Source organism: Narcine bancroftii, chromosome 5 (assembly GCF_036971445.1).
Source record: "Narcine bancroftii isolate sNarBan1 chromosome 5, sNarBan1.hap1, whole genome shotgun sequence".
Taxonomy (NCBI): domain Eukaryota; kingdom Metazoa; phylum Chordata; class Chondrichthyes; order Torpediniformes; family Narcinidae; genus Narcine; species Narcine bancroftii.
The window spans coordinates 145,757,734-145,780,185 of NC_091473.1; the positions used below are offsets into that span (position 1 = coordinate 145,757,734).

The 22,452-nt window shown below is 43.8% G+C and overlaps 1 protein-coding gene across 2 annotated transcripts in view; it reads right to left on the bottom strand.

The window, feature by feature from the left end:
• prkacba (protein kinase, cAMP-dependent, catalytic, beta a) overlaps positions 1-22,452 on the bottom strand; it is a 235,918-nt gene that overhangs the window by 196,406 nt on the left and 17,060 nt on the right. Inside the window, exon 2 of one of the 2 annotated variants that reach the window (XM_069939349.1) lies at positions 17,547-17,731. The exons of the other annotated variant lie outside the window; for it this stretch is intronic. The gene's annotated coding sequence lies outside the window, so the exon portion shown is untranslated. The remainder of the gene's footprint in view (positions 1-17,546; positions 17,732-22,452) is intronic. 2 annotated transcript variants of the gene reach the window in all.

A 22,452-nucleotide genomic window follows, 5' to 3' on the forward strand; every position in this document is an offset into this window, starting at 1 on the left:
CCATAGGAGGTAAAAATATATAACTGACGTTTCGGACCTGAGCCCCTTCTTCAAAGTATGAGTAAAAAAGGCAGGCAAACGGCCAAACTAAAAGGCCCCCCCCCCCCTTTTCTCCAGCCTTTTTACTCATACTTTGAAGAAGTGCTGTACTATTCTTTACCTCCTATGGAGGCTGCGAGTCTTGCCGAGTTCCTCCAGCATTTCTGTGATTTTTACTACCATCACAGTCTTTGTTTTTCACCCCTGTGCTGCATTCATGACTTGTTTCCATAAATAGCAGTGGAAGCAAATTGTAAAGATAAATTTAAGTGTAAGAAGGAATAAAGGATTGGATGAAGAGGAATTGAATTGGTCTTGGGAGAAAAAACACTCGTAGGATTAGCAAGGTTTCACACTGCATCTCAAATCCAACATACCACAAGTTGCATTATGTGCACTGGACAATGTCACTGTTGTATCCATGTGGATGGAACAGTTACTGACAACCTACAGATTGAGCATTAGCACATGGCAAGTGGAAGAGAGACCAAGACCAAGTGCGTCAAACAATTTAAAGCTGTCTGATGACATGTAGCTATGTTCAATGACAAATAGGAGACAAAGCAGACCTTGAAAACAGCACGGATGCTTGTAAGAGGGATTCAGAACTGCAAAACTAAATTGGCTGGTCATTGTCAAACAAGATTTTCCCCTGTGCATTTCCCCAGGTCAAAGAACAACAAAAGCAGATTTCTCTTGAAGAAATGGTTGCAAAATAGCCACAGGTGCTAAAAGCCACACTACAGCTACTTTTTGCAGGGCAATTACTCATCTACCGCCAAAACTCTCTACTTGCAATTTTCCACACCCACATCTCGGATCTTTTACCTTGCTGAATGATGGGCGCTAATTAAACAATTCTCAGTCCAAACGACAGTCACCCTTTAATCTGCATTGAATTTAATTTATACAATCTTTCCTGGCACTTGCACCTAAATTTACACCATGCTGAACAGTGTAACTTCTTAAACACAAATTCTCAGCTTGATTATCACCAATTATTTATGGACTTCACTCACTTTAAATCAATCCCCAGAGGACACAGAGGAGAGCATTTAACTTTATAAATAATTTATGAAACTCCAGATGGAGTTTAATGAATGCCATTAGTTGAACCAAATAAAAGCTTAAAAAACAATAAGCACATATAGGACTGAAGTTAACATCCAATGCATGCAATATTTGCATTAGATAAGCACGAATGAATAGCTTTCTTAAGGATTTAAAAAAATGCAACACTACCATTTCAAAAGCCGATAAGTGCAAAGGAAGTAATGAACTGAACTCATTTAAAACAACCTAATTAATATTTTTAGCTTCAAAATAACTATAAGGTTCTCCAGATTATGAAATTAATTACATAAAATTCACCTGGTGTTTGCTGTCACCAATATTTCAAAGAACATACAAATAGGGCACAAAAAAATTCTCAAACAGTCCTCAAAAATCCTTTCAAATAAATATAATTACAAAAGTTAATGCTTAGAACTTCATTTCTCAGTATGCAGGCGTCGTTGACAAGGCCAGCATTTATTGCCCATCTCCAACTGCCCTCAAGGTGGGATGAGCTGCCTTTGTGTGCCAGAGCAGTTCTATCCAGTGAAAACATTCTCAGATTTAGACCCAGCATCAATTCAGGATCATTCCTATAATTGCCTATTCTGGATGGGACCTTGCAAGTGGTTATGCTTCGGTCTGCTAATCTGTTTGCTGCAGAGGGTGCAGGTTTTGAGAAGCAGAGTTAGAAATTTGGCTCACAGTCACTCATTTTGTGGAGATGCTTTTTTTAAGCTTCCCCACTTCTGAGGTAAATGTGAATCTTCAATTAAGCATTGCACCAAAATATTCAAATTTACAGTGATGTACAGCGTTCATGAGAATTATTTGTGAACGCTAATTCTAACCACTTTTCCTTCCAAGGGATAGAATTATGCGCTTCTCAGAACTTCATGAATCAAACAGTACTGGTGATAGGAAAAAAGATGGTCGACTTATCTGGTTAAGTCTTTTTGTCTCGACTGGCTTTCCAGATGAAGGGCCTCAATTCCAAAATTAACACCACTTCCCTCCACAGGTGCCCACCACCCCAAATATCCAGCACTGGAAGCCTTTGCTTCTAATCACCCACTCCACCCAGTATGACTCATCTTCCTCCAGCTTACTCGTTTGTTTTCTTGCCTCTTTCCCTTTGTCGTGCACTTCTCTGCCTCTGTTCAGAATCAGAATTTATGATCCTGAACAAGTCATGAAATTCTGTGTTTTGCACAGCATCATTAGCGCATTCATATTATAACCATCTTACAGCATTACGGTCAATATCAATGAAATTAAAATAGTAGTGCCAGAAAAGCAAGGTAGTGGCTCATTGCTTATTCAGGAATCTGATGGCAGAGGGGAAGAAGCTGTCCTTGTGCTGTTGAGTGCTTGTCTTTAGCCTCCTGTACCTTTTTCCCCCAATGGTAGTAGTGTGAAGAGGGTGATGGGGGGCTTTGAGGATAGAGGTTGCTTTTTTAAGACACTGCCACATGTAGATGACCTCAATGGAGTTAAGGCTGATGTCGCAGGCCAAGTTAACAACAATTCTTGTCCTGAGAATAGGTGCCTCCATACCAGGCAATGATGTAACCAGCCTGAATGCCCTCCACGGTCCACCTGTAGAAGTTGAGAGTTTTCAGTGACATACTGAATCTCCTCAGACACCTCACAAAGTATAACCACTGGCGAGCCTTTTTTGTAATTGCATCATCATGGAGAATCCAGGAGATCCTTGGAGATGTTGACACAGGAATTTGAAGTTCTTGACCCTCTCCACGACTGAGCCCTCAATGAGGACCGGGTCGTGTTCCCCTGACTTCCTTCTAAAGTTCACAATCATCTCCTTGGTTTTACTTATGTTAAGCGCACGGTTGTTATCATTATTCCACTCAACGAGCTGATCTATCTCCCTCCTGGACACTTCCTCATTGCCGTCTGTGATTCTGCCGACAACTGTGGTGTCATCGGCAAATTTGTAGATAGCACTGGAATTGTGCCCGGCCACACAGTCAGAACAGTGGGCTAAGCACGCGTCCTTGTGTTGATAGTGAGGAGACGTTACATCATATTCCATCCACCTCTGCCTGATTGGTCAATCCCATGGTGGAGCCCCTGCCTCACTCCACCTACCTTGTACTCTTTACACTGCTGCTCTAAACTTTTCTCACTCCTGACAAAGAGTTTCTGCTTGAAATGTCATTCTTTTTCATTCCCTGATGCTGCTTGACCTGTTGAGTTCCTCCAGATGTTTTTCTTTACTCCAAATTCCTCACCTCTAATAATCTACCTTTAAATTTTAGATTTTAAAAAGGGACAGAGAGAGTAAATGTGGATCGGCTTTTTCAATTAAGAGTGGGGGAGATTCAAACTAGAGGACATGGTTTAAGATTGAAGGGGGAAAATTATAAGGGGAACATGAGGGGAAATTTCTTTACGCAGAGGGTGGTGGGGATGTGGAATGAGCTTCCGACAGACGTGGTCGAGGCGGGATCGTTGGTTACATTTAAGGAAAGACTGGATCGTTACATGGACTAGAGGGGTATGGACCGGGTGCTGGTCAGTGGGATTAGGAGGGTGGGGATTTGCTACGGCATGGACTAGTAGGGCCGAACTGGCCTGTTCTGTGCTGTAAGTGGTTATATGGTTAAATTATAATAATTGCCATTTCCACATCTAAAGTACAATTGATACCAAATGTCAATGGAATTTGTTTAGTGATATTGTTTCCACACAAAATGCCAACTACCATACTAAATTTTGCACATTGCAAAAGGAAATCACTGCAATAAGCGCTGCACAAATGCCCTTTACTATCAAGTGACGAGTTACAGATCTTCACATACCAAGTGAAGTTTGAGCTCTTACACATTCAACCAATTATTTCCACCTTCATATCATCCAAGTTTATTCTGCCTCAGCTCATTTCCTGGTGAAGTCCCTCACCTGTTAAAAGTTTACCACTCTAAACATACTGTCTCTACGTGAAAACTTAAAACGGTGCCTTACCTTGCACCAATCCTTTCACTCCATGGCTCTGGTCCCTGTTACAGACCATTTTTATTTTAAAATTGTTGATGTTTAAATTCCTCCAAAGTTTCACTATTCCAAATCTTTTCAATATTCTGCAATTTTATAACTAAAAAAACCACACTCCTTTGGAGTGTCTAGTTGGCAACTTAAAACTTTGGTGGAACAATAAATTCTAACATTCCTTTCCTAAGCCTCTCAATCTCCTTTAGTCTTAAAACTTGGACCTTTCGCCTATTTTGTGGTGTCTTCCTTTCCTGTTAAAGATCCCACAAAATTTGGCAAAAGATGAAAGTTTTGATGAGAAAGAGACTGAGGCTCAGGGAGGGAATATTTAGAACTTGCGATGTCAGCATGTAATTACTGACATTTCTGGTGGAACAATCAAATGGAGAGGTTGGAAGGCAGCAAATACACCTCTGAAGTATTTCCTTCTATTCATGCAAACCTTGGTTCCACCCCCACCACTCAAATTTCCTTTCAAAGTATGATGAACTTTACAGTGTGGGAAATATTTAACACAGACCAAAGTATTTTCTCATTTTGATTACAGCTTACAGAACAATATCATGGTGGCATGGTTGGCATAGCAGTTCACACAACGCCTTTATAGCGCCAGGGATCAGGACCAGGGTTCGAATCCCATGCAGTAAGTTTGTATGTTCTCCCTGTGTCTGTGTGGGTTTTCCCATGGGCTCCAGTTTCCTCCCACCATTCGAGACGTACTGGGGGGGGTTGTAGGTTAATTGGGTGGCACAAATTTGTGGGCTGAAATGGCCTGTTACTGTGGTGTATGTCGAAATTTAATGCTCTCCAATTGGGAGGATTTCATTAAACAATACAATTTGTACAGTTTCTGTTCATACGACACAAAAAAGTATTGTGGAGGAAATAGAATGTTGCAAGTAAGAAAACCAATACCATTAAGCATTAAAATGGAAGGAAAACACTTAAAAATATCCCCCTTGTAATTTTCTTTGTAATGCAAAGATGCTTGACAAATGTGAAAAAAACAAAAAAAGTGCTGTAAATCTCAAGAATGCTGGTAAAACTGCAAGTCGGGGATCTGCAAAAAGAGATACAAAAAAGCTTCAGGTTGACCCGAAATGGTCCTTTCAGAGCTGGACATGTTCCTACATACAGTAAAATCCTTGTTATCCAGCACCTACAGGGATCTCAGATGTCAGATATGTAAATTTTCTTGGTGACTGAGAAACACCCTTACAATACACCTGCATTAACAATAAACAGTTTAAAAGATAAAGGACGGTGCAAGATGCAATTTAAAAATCAGTTCTGTAGTCCTTAATTATGTAAAGTTCACTTTAATCAGGTAATTCCTGTAACTTATAACATTTATTGAACCCAGTCTTCTTCTTTCCTTTGGCTTGGCTTCGCGGACGAAGATTTATGGAGGGGTAATGTCCACGTCAGCTGCAGGCTCGTTTGTGGCTGACAAGTCCGATGCGGGACAGGCAGACACGGTTGCAGCAGTTGCAGGGGAAAATTGGTGGGTTGGGGTTGGGTGTTGGGTTTTTCCTCCTTTGTCTTTTGTCAGTGAGGTGGGCTCTGCGGTCTTCTTCAAAGGAGGTTGCTGCCCGCCAAACTGTGAGGCGCCAAGATGCACGGTTTGAGGCGATATCAGCCCACTCGCGGTGGTCAATGTGGCAGGCACCAAGAGATTTCTTTAGGCAGTTCTTGTACCTCTTCTTTGGTGCACCTCTGTCTCGGTGGCCAGTAGAGAGCTTGCCACATAACATGATCTTGGGAAGGCGATGGTCCTCCATTCTGGAGACGTGACCTACCCAGCGCAGTTGGATCTTCAGCAGCGTGGATTCGATGCTGTCGGCCTCTGCCATCTCGAGTACTTCGATGTTAGGGATTATGCTAACTGCTAAGCTAGCAGTTCCCCCTCCCCCACCCCTCCAACAAGATGCACAAATAAAGTCTTACTAATTTACTTAACACTAATGAAGACTCTTACTAGACAGGGATCGGAAGAAACTTTGAAACAGTCGCCGCAACAGTGAGCCACATCAGCCAGCTTCATCCTGGGAGCTGCCATTTTATTCAAGCAACTTTACTGAAACTTTATTCAAATAGCTGCTGCAGGCAGGACACTCCTGGCTGAACGTTTGCTCCCATCTTCACCACGGGTGTGTGCGTTGCTCGGGGGAACATTTACTTTTAGAATTTTAAACTTTTTAAAGAATAAATAAAAAAATTTAAATTCTATTTTTTTTTTATTGCTAGTTTTTTTTTTTACCAGTTGCCCGAATTCCAGATACGGGGGATTTTACTGTATTGCTTCATCATTTCCAAAAGATACAATAACTGCTTCTTTCTTCACAGATGCTGCATGACCTGCTCTAATGTTCAAATATTTTCCATAGGCAAATAATGGTATGTTCAGATGTTTTGTACTTCCAGTACAAAATTGAAAAAGCAAACCTTTCCCACTCGAGTTGTGAGTTAAAAATTAGATGCTCCAAAATGAGGAGATGTGGTAATTTGAGGAAATATTGAAACTGGACACTATGTCAGCATACGATTTATCTTTTCAGTTGGAAGGAGATGCCCAACATCATCATGTAACATGATGCTTAAACTGAAAAATAAATTGAGGGCTATAATTTCTTTTTTTTTTTAAAAATATATATTCCATTGCCATCAAAATTTCTAATTATACAAAAAACAGAGCACAATGGCAGTACAAATCAACTTCATTACATCTTTTGTCTTAAAGACAAATACAGCCAAATGCAATTATGATTTCACAGAATGCTGGATTAAATTATCATTACTTGACACCGAAAATTCTCTAAATACTCCAGTCAAGCAGCATCTGTGGAGAGTGAAACGTTTCTGATTGATGATCTTTCAGTTCAGATGGATACAAGATCTACATTCTGTCTCTCCCAGTCCTAGAATTGTTATTATTTTGGATTTCCTTCCCTGTGCAGCTTTCTGCTACAAAATAATGCTAACTTAATTTTCCAGCCATGATCACACATGATTACAATAACATCTGTTCCATTTCCAAAACAAGTTGACGCTGGAAAAATAAGCCTGCCACAGAAAATGGTGAGTTAACTTCCAAGAAAATGTAGACATCAGTGGTTCAGGGCCAAAATTAAAACTTCTGAACCAAATCATTTTGCTGGCTGGATTTCTCAGCTAGTGTAACATCAACAAATGTAGTGCTTGCACATCCTCCCTTCACTGAAGTTTTATTATCGAGTCCAGAAATAATAGTATTTCATCCAGAAATCGAAGCCATGAAATTACTAATAATAGCCAAATATGTGCTCTGAAACTTGGTGAATAGGAATTCATTTCAAGCTTTCACTTTAAGGATTGTTTCCATGTACAATAACATATCTGATGAAGGCAAAAATGTTAACAACCCCAGTATTCTACTTCCAAACATTCTAGCTCAGCTAATTTTCTCAGTTGAATGCTAATGTTATTTCAATCGTATCCAAAAGCCATGATATCAACCTTTTGATGATGACAAAGTAATTCAAAAGTACTACCCTTTTAATCTCACATGCTACACAAATAAACAAGTTGCTCTTCAGTTCAACCTTTGAGCTAATTTCCACCTCCCCCCACCACTGACCCCAAGGACAACCAACATTGACAATGACTTCCAAACACAGACCCTGTGAAAAATCAGTTAATTCCACAGACTGCATTTTTATTGTCTGTATACAGGCAAAAACATTAACTTTTATCCATACTCATTATTTCTGATGTTACGAGCCCAGACAACCCCAAAACCCAGCAGCGATAGATATTCACCAAGACATATGGTTACTTAAACAAAAGTTGCTTTTAATTATCTTTAAACATGAAAACAGAACCAAACTTTAACTTACGACTATTAACTTACCTAACCCTTCTAATTCAAAGCGCACGTGTATGTAATGTATGTGTGTAAGTTCAGAAAAGTTCTTTGGTTTACAGTCCAATCTCATTTCTTAGTTCACTGTTTGCAGGCAATTCTTATGCTGTGAACAGAATTTAACATTTATAAAGTTCACCAGGCTTTGGAGATTGAAAGGTAAATGGTTACCACTCAGGAAGTTTCTTGTTGGTTTTCAGAGAGAGATGTGTTGTTCCAGGACATCCACAACTGATGTACTTCCATCAGTCACCTCAGGGTCTTGCTGACGAAACTTGCCCCATCAGGGTTCTCCAGATGATAACCTCTTTCTTTCAGGTCACCAAAGAGTTCCTTTTTGTTTCTCTTATTCCAAGTGAAACATCAGACAGCCAGTCCTCTCCTCTTACATGAACCACAAAGACTTTGGCCAGGCCATCTTCCAGTCAGGCTTGCCAGCTTGTCCTGTTCCAGTCCCAGCTACTTCTGCTGGCTGACACTGTCAAGTGATCTCTGCTTCCCTCTCACACACCCTGAGAGAGAGTCTGTTTGACTCTCTGTGCTTGGAAAACCACATGACCCTCTTACAACAGCAGAACTCTCCTGCAGACAATAGCGGTGCCAGCATTCTCTTTCATCTATTGCTTTGGAAAACAACAATCCATTAGTGAATTCTCTTGAGCACTCTTCAAAGCTCTTGCAAAAAGGTGAGAAGCCAGTATGTCTAGCATAGCTCCAGTATTTCAAATAAGATCTGTTTTAAAGTATTTGTATGTGACCTTTTCTAACAAACCTTTCCCAATTTGTCTCCCAAAAACATTTCTATATACTCTGTCACACTGATGACAAAGGAGAAGCAGTTTATACTACCAAATAAATCAGGGCAGTCCCATTCTTGCACTTATTTTCCCAGAGCAAAGTGGCAGCTAGGTATCTGCAGACTTCAGTGTTTACTTACAGCAACTAGTTGTGGAGTCCCTACTTGATACAGATTAGTCCTTGCAGCCAATATATATGAAAAAATTTCCACTTTGTCATAAACAATATAAACATTAAAAAATAGTATAACCAATGTTTTCTTTATATTGTGATGTCTTTGGTAAAGATGTTTACCTAACCCAGGGATATAAAGATTTAGAATATTACAAATAAATGTAGATCTTGAATTATGTTCCAGAGGACAAATTGAAACATTGCAAATTTAAAAAATCTAAGAAATTAAAGAAAACAAGTGCAAATTCAATAGACAATTGGTGCAGTAACTCAAGATGCACCGTCGGAGAGGTCATTCACCTTAAATGTTGATTCGATTCTATGGGTGTTTCCATGAATGCTAATAAGCTGCTTTTAAATGCAGTAATCTATTTCATGTAAAAATGATATCTGATAATTATGTAAAGACCCCCTGAATAAACACTGTAAAAATGAAAATATTAAAATCATTTTTAAACATAAATCCCTTCACATCTTTCAATCACAAGTTATTTTGAACAAGATCTTCAGGATTAAAGTCTTCAAAATATTTTAGAAATTGGAGGCTTGTGAAGTTTTTGATATCTTGTGCAAGTCAGGCTAGGCTTAAAACTGAAATCAAGGGGATTCCATGGAAATGGTGCAGTGCTTTGGTGCAAAGCGGGAGTGAGGTAGAAGATGTGCTTATAATCCTCTTGAAAGGCTGAGAACCCAAAGGGAACATGTGATCTACCCCTTAACCCATTCCGTCCATTCTTGGACAATTCCCCAGTTCAAGTTTTGTGGCATTTTATCCAGAAATGAAAATTGTGATTATTATGAACACAAACCATCAATTCTTTATGTTTCTCAGCACAACAAGGGGTTCCAATCCAATTTACTCTGTCTACTTTGCATTGGGTACAGCTCAGCATTCTCCACTTTTTAAAGAGCATTTCGACAAAACTCAGAATTTATACTATTACACCAATTTGAAAATCTTAAATTTTCAATTTAGAAATATAACACAGTAAGTAACAGGCTCTTTCGGTCCACAAACCCGAAATTACACCCAATTAACCTATAACCCCCCGGTATGTTTTAGATGGTGGGAGGAAACCCTCCGACACAGGGAGAACATACAGACCTTTTACACTCCTTACAGGAAGCGTCGGATTCAAACCCCAGTCCCCATCACTGGTGTAGTAACTGCATTGTGTAACCATGCTCCCTTTAATAAATTACAAAGCACTTCACTTGTGTGAAAAAAAGATGTATTGAAACAATCAAGTTGAGAAATTAGATGTTCAAAGGAATGAATATAAATTTGTTTTTAAACCACCATGTCTGAAAGCAAAACTGGTTGGTTCTTCAGAATTATGCATTATCCTTTTAACAGAACGATGTAATAATCTGCAAACTAATCATCAAATGAAACCATCAAGATGCCACCAGCTTTCCATAGCGAAAAAAAAAGTAATTTATGTTCAGGGTTAGTTTCTTCTGGACTTCTCTCCTTCCAACAAAAAAAAAACAAAAAATATTTAGGATTTCAGTTTGTGACCCCCCTCCCCCCCCATCTTTAAATGTGCTATGGCCCCGGCGGGACTATTGAATGCTGGTACAGAAACTTTGCAACCTCCTTCCTTGAACTATTCTAGACCTTTCCTTTCCCCTCTTCATCTTGCATGCCAAGCCTATGGAGTAGCAACCAGAAATGAATAATGCTTCAACTATAAGCTAATCATTGTTTCAGAGGGTCAGACTGGCGATGGCAAGCCAAAGATTCAGAGAATCACTGGCAATGTGCTAACTGCAGTACATGTGCTACACTGTCCTGCAGGATCAGATGAATCGCAGCTGGCCCCTCGACCAACATCCCAAGAAACAATCCTTTTTATCAATTAGTGGTTTTAATTCATTTACAAGAATCAGATGATTTGCATAAATGTTAAGTGAAGTAAATATTTAAATACGTATATTTCAACTGAGGCTCATCAGGACCAGTTAAAGATAGTAGAATAGACAAAAGACCATGGTAGGCGACCCAAAGTTCATTTGGCCCATTTAAATTGATTCTCCTGATAGGATCCAAATCCAGAATCATTAAGCGAACCACTTTCAACCTGCCCCTTCACCTTCCAAGATTTTGCACACACAAAATGAAGCCCCCTTTTCAGGATGGCATGAATCTTCTCATTCCCGTAATGAATGACGTGGTATTTCTCAGAAGTACACTTCACCATCTGCTTCTGTTGCAACAGCCAATCCCCACTCAACATTAAGCTCTTTGACATTTATTGAACTTTATCCTTTAACCTAACTGTTGTCTTTTTCATTTTGGCAGATGCATTATAGCTCGTTAGGAGAATTGCTCAGCCCAGGAGTTCAAGAAACTGCAGTGAGCTGATGAGCATAGGTTTGGCCATCAAGCAAATGAACCTCCCCGCCATTGACTCTAGATATCTCCTGCTGCCTGGTCAAGCAGCAAACTAATATGAAACATCCCACGGTTCAGTGGCAGACCAGCGAGAGGCTCTGCAGCTGAAGGACGCATGCGGCAAGCTGTTGGTGAGTAGAGGTCAAAGGACTCACACCAAGCTGAGGGCTGCTGGAGTCTAGTTCATGAGAACTAGGATTCAAGAGGACACTGAAGGCAAGGGTTCCCAAAAGACACTGAAGGTTTCCTCATTGTGTTGGAGGTTTGGATCCAGGCTTAGGTTACCGATGGTTTGAATTGAACTGGAGTCTTGTGCGGCTGCAGAAGCGCTGGAGGCGAATCCACGGACACTCAGTGACTTTAGGGGACTCTTTTTTACTTCTTTCTTTGACTGTTAGGGTTGCCAGGTAATGCTAATAGTGAATCTTTGCCTGCCTCATGGCAGAATAAAGACAATTTTGTGTAATATTACATTTGTTTTATTACATGACAAAAAAAAAGTATCTGATCTGAGTCACCTTCCCTCTGGGCAGAAGGTACATTAGTTTGAAAGCATGCACAAGCAGAGTCAACGACAGTTTCTTTCCTGCTGTTACTAGACTCAATGTACCTTCCATTAGTACAAAATGATGCCTTGCACTATTTAACTGTACTTTATATTTAACCACAAACGAGCCTGCAGCTGACGTGGACATGACCCCTCCATAAATCTTCGTCCGCGAAGCCAAGCCAAAGAAAAAAGAAAAATAATATTTAACCCTATATTCCGAATTATATTTAACACCACATCAAATTGGTGTCACAGAGCACCATACCTGGAAGAGCATAGACCCAAAAAAGTGGTTATATACATCTTTACCTCCTATGGGCACTGAGTTCTTGCAGTATTTTAAACTACAATTGGTGTATCTGCAGACTTTCATGTTTTACTTCATACCCTACACGTTTCCTTTACTGTAACAATCCTCCATGCTTTTGTTTTTATTCTTGCACCAGGGCACCACAGTTGGCATAGCCATTAGCACACCTTTTCCGTGCAAGCGATTGGGACTTGGGTTCATATCCAACGCCACCTGTAAGGAGTTTGGACATTCTCCCTGTGTCTGCGTGTGTTTTTCCCAGTGGCTCCTGTTTCCTCCCACTCTTCAAAACATACCGGGGGCTGTAGGTTAATTGGATGTGATTGGGTGGCACCGGCTCACAGCCTGGAATGGCCTGTTACTGTGCTGTATGTATATCTAAAGTATGTCACCACCTTTTCTGCCTTGCCAGCAACCAAAACATTTTTTTGCACTGTATCTCAGTATTCGTGATAATAAACTCAATTTAAAACCTGATAATATGTTGAAGAATCTTTACATGGAATTATTCTAATAACACAAGTCTGAAGCATCTTTCATTTACAATGTACCAACATTTTCTTCTCCCACCAGTATGTAGCCTACACTTTGCTCAGGTGACAAAATGGGTGGCATTGTTATTGCAGTTGCCAACAGTGTCTGTAGGAAGTTTGTAGGTTCTCCCTGTGTCTGCGTGCTTTTCCTCTGGGTGCTCCGGCTTCCTCCCTTTTTCCAAGGACGTACAGAGTTAGTAGGCCAATTGGTAACATGGGTGGATTTGCACAGCGTGGACTTGTGAGCCGGAAGGTCCTGTTACCGTGCTCTATCTTTAATAAAATAAAAGATGAAGCACTTTGTTGTTTTAGAATCTTGATAACGACTTCCTATTCTGTGCTCCACTGTATTCAACTCAATTGCAATTTTTTTATTCCAAAACTTATAAAATGCTACTTTTTTTGTCCCAAAGAAGTTGATCAGGGAGTTGTGTGGCGATTAAGGGAATAAAGAAGGAGAACAAAGTTGATGGCAATGTCTGACAGCAAATAAATTAGCAATAACAGGATTCCACTGTTGGGAACAGACCAGATGAACCAAACAATCTCCTTCGGTGTCACTGAAGAGTACACAACACCAATAATTCTCAAACAGTTTTGGTCAAGTCCAGCCTCAAAGTGCTTTGGTTCTTTCTAGCACCACTTCAACAATTATAAACAATAATTGATTATATTCAGAGAATGCACTGTTTTGAAAACCTGCACTACAAATTCTACTACACAACCCAATGGTCTCCACCATCCACCTTCACAACAAAATTATTGTAGTGTTGGGAATAGTACTCAGTTTTAATCACCCGGCTAGAGGAAAGATGGAATTCAGCTGGAAAAGAGCAAAAACACCTCACAAATATGTCATTTGGACTGGCAGACTTGAATTACAAAAGGGGCTGTCACTTGAAGCATAGAATCTAAAGAGCCTCATAATCAATCATGAGTGGGCATGAACAAGGTGAACGGCCAGTCTTTTCCCAGCAAAGGGGAAGAAGGCATAATTTCAACGCCAGAGGGGAAAGATTTAAAAGGGACCTTAGGGGGCACCTTCCTCCAGAGTGGAGGAAGTGGATATATGGAACAAGTGAAGTGGTAGAGTTAGGTGCAGTTGTAACATTGATAAATGGCTAGGACAGATTTGGAGGAATATGGGCCAAATTGAGACAAATGGAACGAGGATCAAAAATAGCATGGACAACATGGGCTGCAGGGCCAGTTTTTGCGTTGGAAAACTCTACGACTCATTATACATTGGAATGCATCAGTAATTTGCAAAATATTTAAAATAACTCAAGACATAGGAGCAGATGTAGGCCATTCCCTCATTCCATCGTGAACTGATCCATTCTCCCACTCAGCCCCACTCCCGCATTCTCCCCCTAACCTTTGATAACCTGACTATTCAGATACCATCAACCTCTGCCTTAAATACATCCCACGACCTGGCCTCCACAACTGCCTATGGTAGCAAATTTGAGAGGTTCACCGTGCTTTAGCTGAAGAAGTTCCTCTGCATCTCTAATCTTAGTGGATCCCCTAAAATTTTGAAGTTGTATCCTCTTGTCCTCGACTCCTCTACTATGGGAAACAACTTTGCCACATGTACTCTGTCCAGGCTTTTCAACATTAAATTTAAATCCTAAAATTTTACATTTGGACATATAGCATGGTAACAGGCCATTCCAGCCCATGAGCCTGTGCCACCCAATTAACCTACACCCCTGGTATGTTTTGAGCAGTGGGAGGAAACCAGAATCTCTGGGGAAAAAGTACAAACTCCTTACAGACACCATAGCATTCAAACCCAGGTCCCTATTGGTGGCGCTGTAAAGGCATTGCGCCACTACGCCAACTGTACCACCCCATTTGAAATGCTTCCATAAGGTCCCAGCTAATTTTTCTGAATTCAAAGGAGTACAGACCAAGAGCTATCAAACTTATGCTAATTCCTTCATCCCAGGAATAATTCTATGAATCTTCTTTGATCCCTTTTCAATGCCAGCATATCCTTTCTGAAATAAGGATCCCAAAACTGTACCCCATACTCCAAGTGAGGTCACTCCTCACTTTGCTGTGTGAGTTTCCGCTGGAGGGCGGGTGGGTTCCTCTTCTTTCCCCTCACCATTAGAAATATACCAGGTGTTGTAGGTTAGTATAATTGGACAGCATTGGCTTATAGGCAAAAATGGCCTGAACCATGTTTTCCGTTTAAATTTAAATTGCAAGATAAGGAAATGGAAGCAAAATCTTTAGTAAGGTTCAATATTAATCTATCGCACATAGAATCACTTTAATCAGTGGACAAGTTCACGTGCAAGAGGGACTCAGGGAGAAAACGTGCTTAAAATAAATGAGCATAGCAGTTAGCACAACTCTGTTATAGCACCAGTGATCGGGACCAGGGTTCAAATCTCACGCGGTCTCTAAGGAGTTTGTACGTTCTCCCTGTGGATTTTCTCCAGGGGCTCCAGTTTCCTCCTACATAACAGGGTGTAGGTCAATTGGATATAATTGGGCCTGTTATACAGTAACAACCCTTTTAATTAAGTTTGGGACATACTTAACTCTAAAATTAACCATTACTATGCACAAATGTAAATGTGTGTCTATAATTCAAAGCCCCACTCTGAAAAGTCCATCTTTAAGTTTAGCATCATTTTAGTCTTCCTTGAAGGTCTTAAATTCTCAGTTCAGAAATTATTATAAAAAGCTTTTAAACAATACATCTTCAGGCCTCTTTACTCACAATTATGTTTTCCAAACAAAGAATCTGCCCTCTTCTCAAAAACAGCAAATGTGGCTATTTTCTTCCATAATGAATTCACAAACCTAGACAAGGATGAAACAAAGTGGCCAAACACAAAAATAGACCCAGTAGAATTCTGTCCTCTTTTCCAAAGAGACTGCAAAGTGGTCTTCATTAATTCAATAGCCACTAATTCTGTGTTCTCTTTTATCCCCCCAGGAGTAACAAACAACAAATAGCACCTATTCAGGTTACTATTACTGAACTCCATTTTCACAAGCTTTCAACACTTGTTTGTCACAGGATTTTGACTTCTGTGAATTCAAAGCTGAAATGTTCCAAAACTGAACTCAAAATATCTGAATTCGGCAATATATTTCTCCAAGTCATGTGACAGTTACATCAAGGACGAGGTCATCCTCAATTCTTGGAAACCACATGACCATCAGTTTTATTTCTATCAAAATTCTGTTCATTTTTCAAAAACCATAAGCTCTGACCTGTTCAAGAAGCTTAAGTGGCTTTGATTACAAACAGATGGCTTCCTCAGCAATTCTTGAATAATGAAGACCCACTTGAAATATATTAGCTCTATCTCTCCCAGAATGAACTCTCTTGTCTTAAAACAATAGTTCTCTATAAAGGTGCTGTGACCTGTGTGTGACTCTGTACCAACCCAGAGCTTATTTACTAAGAACACAAATATTTTAACTCTAAATTACTTTACTAAGACTTTTTTTTATAAATTAAAGGTTAATATAAATCCACTGCAGGCCGCTTGTGGGCCTCAGGGCCTATTACCATGCTGTGTGTCTAAATATATTAAAGAAATCTTTAAAAAAAAAGTAAAATTTAAATTTAAAAAGTCTTACTTTAAGTTTTTTTTGAGAAGCTGCAAAATCTAAATAGTGTTTTTCAAGCCAAAAATATTTTCCCCCGACTACCTAGAGTTCTGAATTAAGGCAAATTATACACGACAGACACTGTCATGGTCAATGACTAGATTAATTCTTAAAACATTTGCAACTTTGGTCACTATTCAACAAATTAATTGGAAACCCAATGCACAATTCCAGGAAAGTTGATATCAGATGAAAACAACCTTTTAAGGAAAAGGATAAATGACAAGAGGCCAAAGAATACAATGTATGAATCATAAAAATGATGAATGGATTTTCAGCTGTTTGATGCCTCTACAAACCTTGAACAAGATCAGTTTAGGAGAAAAAACTTCCTACTGTCTTGGATGTTAGATAATTTCTGACAAATCAACAACAATTGGGACCTAGATTAATCTCAAAATTCTGATCTCTCCCCCATCCCCCACATTTGAAAGGCACATGAATGGAGGAGCCACTGTGCATTAAATAGAACTTTACATTTTCTGACCTTATTGGTGATAAGGTCACCTTCTTGCTGGAAGAAATCCGGGGGGGGGGGGGGGGGGTTCTAAGTAACTCCAACAGAAAAATGTGCACAAGGATATGGGTAAATTGGATAAATTGCCCTGAAGAAATTCCAACAGCATGTTCTTCCATGTAAAATTAACAAAATACTTAATTGAAGTACAATCATAAAGGTGTTTCTAATCACTCAGAAGTATAGTAACCCATCTTCCATCCTTTGAATCTTGCTGGATTTGATTGGCCGAAACATTCAATTTATTTTTTTTTCAATGTCATATTTTACATAGCGAGAAATGTTTTGAAACTTGCACTGAAAATGCCAATAAGCAATCTAAAGCTCAACATGGTTAGTAGATGTAATGCAGGGTTTCGCAAACTGGGTTCCATGGAAAGGTGTAGAGGTTCCGCGGTATATTGCCGAATCAGTGCATTCCACCCTAAGGAAACAAAATGGCGTCATGAGAACTGACATCAGCAGTGCAGATGTCAGGCCTGCATATCATTTTCAACCAATGAGAATCTGACTTCTTTTGGCATGAAGCTGGCCATATTTTAAGATTTCATGTGTACAATATTAAAAACCATGTATTGTTGGATTAAAAAAGAAACTAGGAGACAGAATAATTCACCTGAAGTACCGAGGTGCCAGTTTTATCATGATTTTTTTTAAATTATCCATCGACAGTTGATAGGGCAGACACCTGAATGTGCTGTCGCTAACTCAGGGACGCGCGCGCGGGGCAGGGCTGCTGGTGACATGGAACCCAGATCTGGGCCAAGGTTCGAAGCCTTCAGGATGATTCTTCGATTACACCTATAATCGAAAAATTCAAGTGTCACAAAGAAATGAAAGAATGGCGAAAATTATTTGTCGCTTGTACTCCCCTCAGCTGGGAATAAAGAGGCACCAAATGCACAATTTTCATATACTGCAGCAACTAAAACAAGACACTTGATCCCACTCTTGGCATGAGGATACAACTATCGAATATTGTGGCCAACATTAAAAAGATCTGTGACGACATGAAGCAATTTCATTCATCCTCTTAAATGCAAATTAGAGGCAAAAAATGATTTCAACCTGGAGAATGGTGAGTTTATTTACTTTCTTACTATGCTTGTGTATGTATCAGGTCTTTTAAAGTGTGATTGACGATTGGGGTTCCACAATTTCCAAATGCTCGCCAAAAGGGTTCAGTGAGCTAAAAAGTTTGGGAATCCCTGCAGCTTTTACAGTGCAAAGGTATGGAACTCAGTCACAGAAATGATAACCACCAACACCAATGAGGCACCATTCTTGATCCACAATAGTAACCTCCAACAGATCAATGAACAAGCCAAGATTATTGCAACTTGTACAGACTATTTTCAGTCAACCACAAATTGTGTAAATTAATACACAGAAATGAACTGTTTGTTTAAAAACACAAGTCATTTTTTTGAAATTGCATATTTTATATGACATAGAAATAGCAGGCTATAATTTGTAATCATTTCGCTGACAGAGAATCGATTTATAATTGGGTTAGTTTAAGATCTGAATGAGATACACCGAATATACACTGAACATGTGTAACGAAATTAAACATGAAAGTTTAGGATTTTACGAGAGAGCAATTACTTGATAAGCCACACAAATAAAATTCCTCACATTTGCCAAGTTACTCAGAAAAATTTCAAAAGAGCATAAAATGTCCAAGAGTCCAGCAATGCAATACCGCAATCTAAAAATAGACCAACAGATTTGCCTTTACAGATAACTTTTCCAAAAAAAAAACCCTTGAAATACTCCAGGAGGATCATTTTCACAATTGCAGGAACATCTGCATCGCAGCAATTCTGCTCTCCACAGAAAGCCTTGGATGAAACCAGATTCAACAGTTCAAAGGTCACCGCTCACTGAAATGGATGCAGATCAAACGATTCATGACATTTTTGTTGCAGTTAGAAGGACAAATGGGCGACGGGGCAGCCCTTTGAGTTGTCTGCATTTTCACCTCTTCCCTGTTTGTCAAGGGCATGTGCAGGCTGTGGCCATCGTTTATGTCCTCCTGGCCCCGCGACCGTCGGCCCCGGACCAAAGCCCAGGCCCCGCTACCGTCGGCCCGGCTACCGTCGGCCCGGCTACCGTCGGCCCGGCTACCGTCGGCCCGGCTACCGTCGGCCCGGCTACCGTCGGCCCGGCTACCGTCGGCCCGGCTACCGTCGGCCCGGCTACCGTCGGCCCGGCTACCGTCGGCCCGGCTACCGTCGGCCCGGCTACCGTCGGCCCGGCTACCGTCGGCCCGGCTACCGTCGGCCCGGCTACCGTCGGCCCGGCTACCGTCGGCCCGGCTACCGTCGGCCCGGCTACCGTCGGCCCGGCTACCGTCGGCCCGGCTACCGTCGGCCCGGCTACCGTCGGCCCGGCTACCGTCGGCCCGGCTACCGTCGGCCCGGCTACCGTCGGCCCGGCTACCGTCGGCCCGGCTACCGTCGGCCCGGCTACCGTCGGCCCGGCTACCGTCGGCCCGGCTACCGTCGGCCCGGCTACCGTCGGCCCGGCTACCGTCGGCCCGGCTACCGTCGGCCCGGCTACCGTCGGCCCGGCTACCGTCGGCCCGGCTACCGTCGGCCCGGCTACCGTCGGCCCGGCTACCGTCGGCCCGGCTACCGTCGGCCCGGCTACCGTCGGCCCGGCTACCGTCGGCCCGGCTACCGTCGGCCCGGCTACCGTCGGCCCGGCTACCGTCGGCCCGGCTACCGTCGGCCCGGCTACCGTCGGCCCGGCTACCGTCGGCCCCGCTACCGTCGGCCCCGCTACCGTCGGCCCCGCTACCGTCGGCCCCGCTACCGTCGGCCCCGCTACCGTCGGCCCCAAAACAATGCCCCGGCCCCGCTACTGTAGGCCCCGTACCAAATCCCAGGCCCCTCTACTGTAGTTACTAGACCAAAGACCAGGCCCCGCTACTGTAGGCCCCGGACCAAAGCCCTGGCCCAGCTACTGTAGGTCCCGGACCAAACCCAGGCCCCTCTACTTAGTTCCCAGACCAAACCCAGGGTCCTCTACTGTAGTTCCTGGACCAAAGCCCCGGCACCGCTACTGTAGGACCCGGACCAAAGGCCTGGCTCTTCTACTGTAGGTCCTGGACCAAACCCAGGCCCCTCTACTGTAGGCCCCGGACCAAAGCACAGGCCCCGCAACTGTAGGCACGGACCAATGCCCAGGCCCCTCCACTGTAGTTCCTGGACCAAAGACCAGGCCCCGCTACTGTAGGCCCCGGACCAAAACCCAGGCCCAGCTACTGTAGGCGCCGGACCAAAGCCCAGCACCGCTACAGTAGGCTCCGGACCAAAGGCCTGGCTCTCCTTCTGTAGGTCCCGGACCAAACCAAGGACCAGCTACTGCAGGCCCCGGACCAAAGCTCAGGCGCCTCTACTTTAGTTCCTGGACCAAAGCACAGTCCCCACTACTGTAGGCCCCGGACCAAAGCCCAGGCCCCTCTAGTGTAGGCCCCGGACCAAAGCCCAGGCCCCGCTACTGTAGGCCCCGGACCAAAGACCCGGCACCGCTACAGTAGGACCCGGACTAAAGGCCTGGATCTGCAACTGTAGGTCCCGGACCAAACCAAGGCCCCTCTACTGTAGGCCCCGGACCAAAGCACAAGCCCCGCAACTGTAGGCCCCGGAGAAAAGCCCAGGCCGCTCTACTGTAGTTCCTGGACCAAAGCCCAGGCCCCGCTACTGTAGGCCCTGAACCCAAGCCCAGGACCCTCTACTGTAGTTCCTGGACCAAAGGCCAGGCCCCGCTACTGTAGGCCCTGGACCAAAGCACAGGCCCCGCTACTGTAGGCCCCGGAACAAAGCCCCAGCACCATTACAGTAGGAGCCGGACCAAAGGCCTGGCTCTGATACTGTAGGTCCCGGACCAAATCCCAGGCCCCTCTACTGTTGGCCCCGGACCAAAGCACAGGCCCCGCAACTGTAGGCCCCGGACCAAAGCCCAGGCCCCGCTACTGCAGGCCCCGGACCAAAGCCCAGACCCCTCTACTGTAGGCCCTGGAACAAAGCCCAGGCCCCACTACTGTTGGCCCCAGACCAAAGCACAGGCCCCTCAACTGTAGGCCCCGGACCAAAGCCCAGGCCCCGCTACTGCAGGCCCCGGACCAAACCCCAGGCCCCGCTACTGCAGACCCCGGACCAAACCCCAGGCCCCGCTACTGCAGACCACGGACCAAAGCCCAGGCCCCTCCACTGTAGTTCCTGGACAAAAGACCAGGCCCCGCTACTGTAGGCCCCGGACCAAAACCCAGGCCCAGCTACTGTAGGCCCCGGACCAAAGCCCAGCACCGCTACAGTAGGCCCCGGACCAAAGGCCTGGCTCTCCTTCTGTAGGTCCCAGACCAAACCAAGGACCCGCTACTGCAGGCCCCGGACCAAAGCTCAGGCGCCTCTACTTTAGTTCCTGGACCAAAGCCAAGGCCCCTCTACTGTAGGCCCCGGACCAAAGCCCAGGCCCCTCTACTGTAGGCCCCGGACCAAAGCCCAGGCCCCACTACTGTAGGCCCTGGACCAAAGCCACGGCACCGCTACAGTAGGACCCGGACTAAAGGACAGGCTCTGCAACTGTAGGTCCCGCAACAAACCAAGGCCCCTCTACTGTAGGCCCCGGACCAAAGCACAGGCCCCGCAACTGTAGGCCCCGGAGCGAAGCCCAGGCCCCTCTACTGTAGTTCGTGGACCACAACCCAGGCCCCTCTACCGTAGGTCCTGGACCAAAGCACAGGCCCCTCTACTGTAGTTCCTGGACCAAAACCCAGGCCCCTCTACTGTAGGCCCTGGACCAAAGCACAGGCCCCTCTACCGTAGGTCCCGGACCAAAGCACAGGCCCCTCTACTGTAGTTGCTGGAGCAAAACCCAGGCCCCTCTACCGTAGGTCCCGGACCAAAGCACAGGCCCCTCTACTGTAGTTCCTGGACCAAAACCCAGGCCCCTCTACTGTAGGCACTGGACCAAAGCACAGGCCCCTCTACCGTAGGTCCCGGACCAAAGCACAGGCCCCTCTACTGTAGGTCCCGGACCAAAGCACAGGTCCCTCTACTGTAGTTCCTGGACCAAAACCAAGGCCCCTCTACTGTAGGCCCCGGACCAAAGCACAGACCCCTCTACTGTAGTTCCTGGACCAAAACCCAGGCCCTTCTACCGTAGGTCCCGGACCAAAGACCAGGCCCCTCTACTTCGGCCCCGGACCAAAGCACTGGCCCCTCTACTGTAGTTCCTGGACCAAAACCCAGGCCCCTCTACTGTAGGCCCTGGACAAAGCACAGGCCCCTCTACCGTAGGTCCCGGACCAAAGCACAGGCCCCTCTACTGTAGTTCCTGGACCAAAACCCAGGCCCCTCTACTGTAGGCCCTGGACCAAAGCACAGGTCCCTCTACCGTAGGTCCCGGACCAAAGCACAGGCCCCTCTACTGTAGGCCCCGGACCAAAGGCCAGGCCCCTCTACTATAGGCCCCTGACCAAAGCACAGGCCTCTTTACTGTAGTTCCTGGAC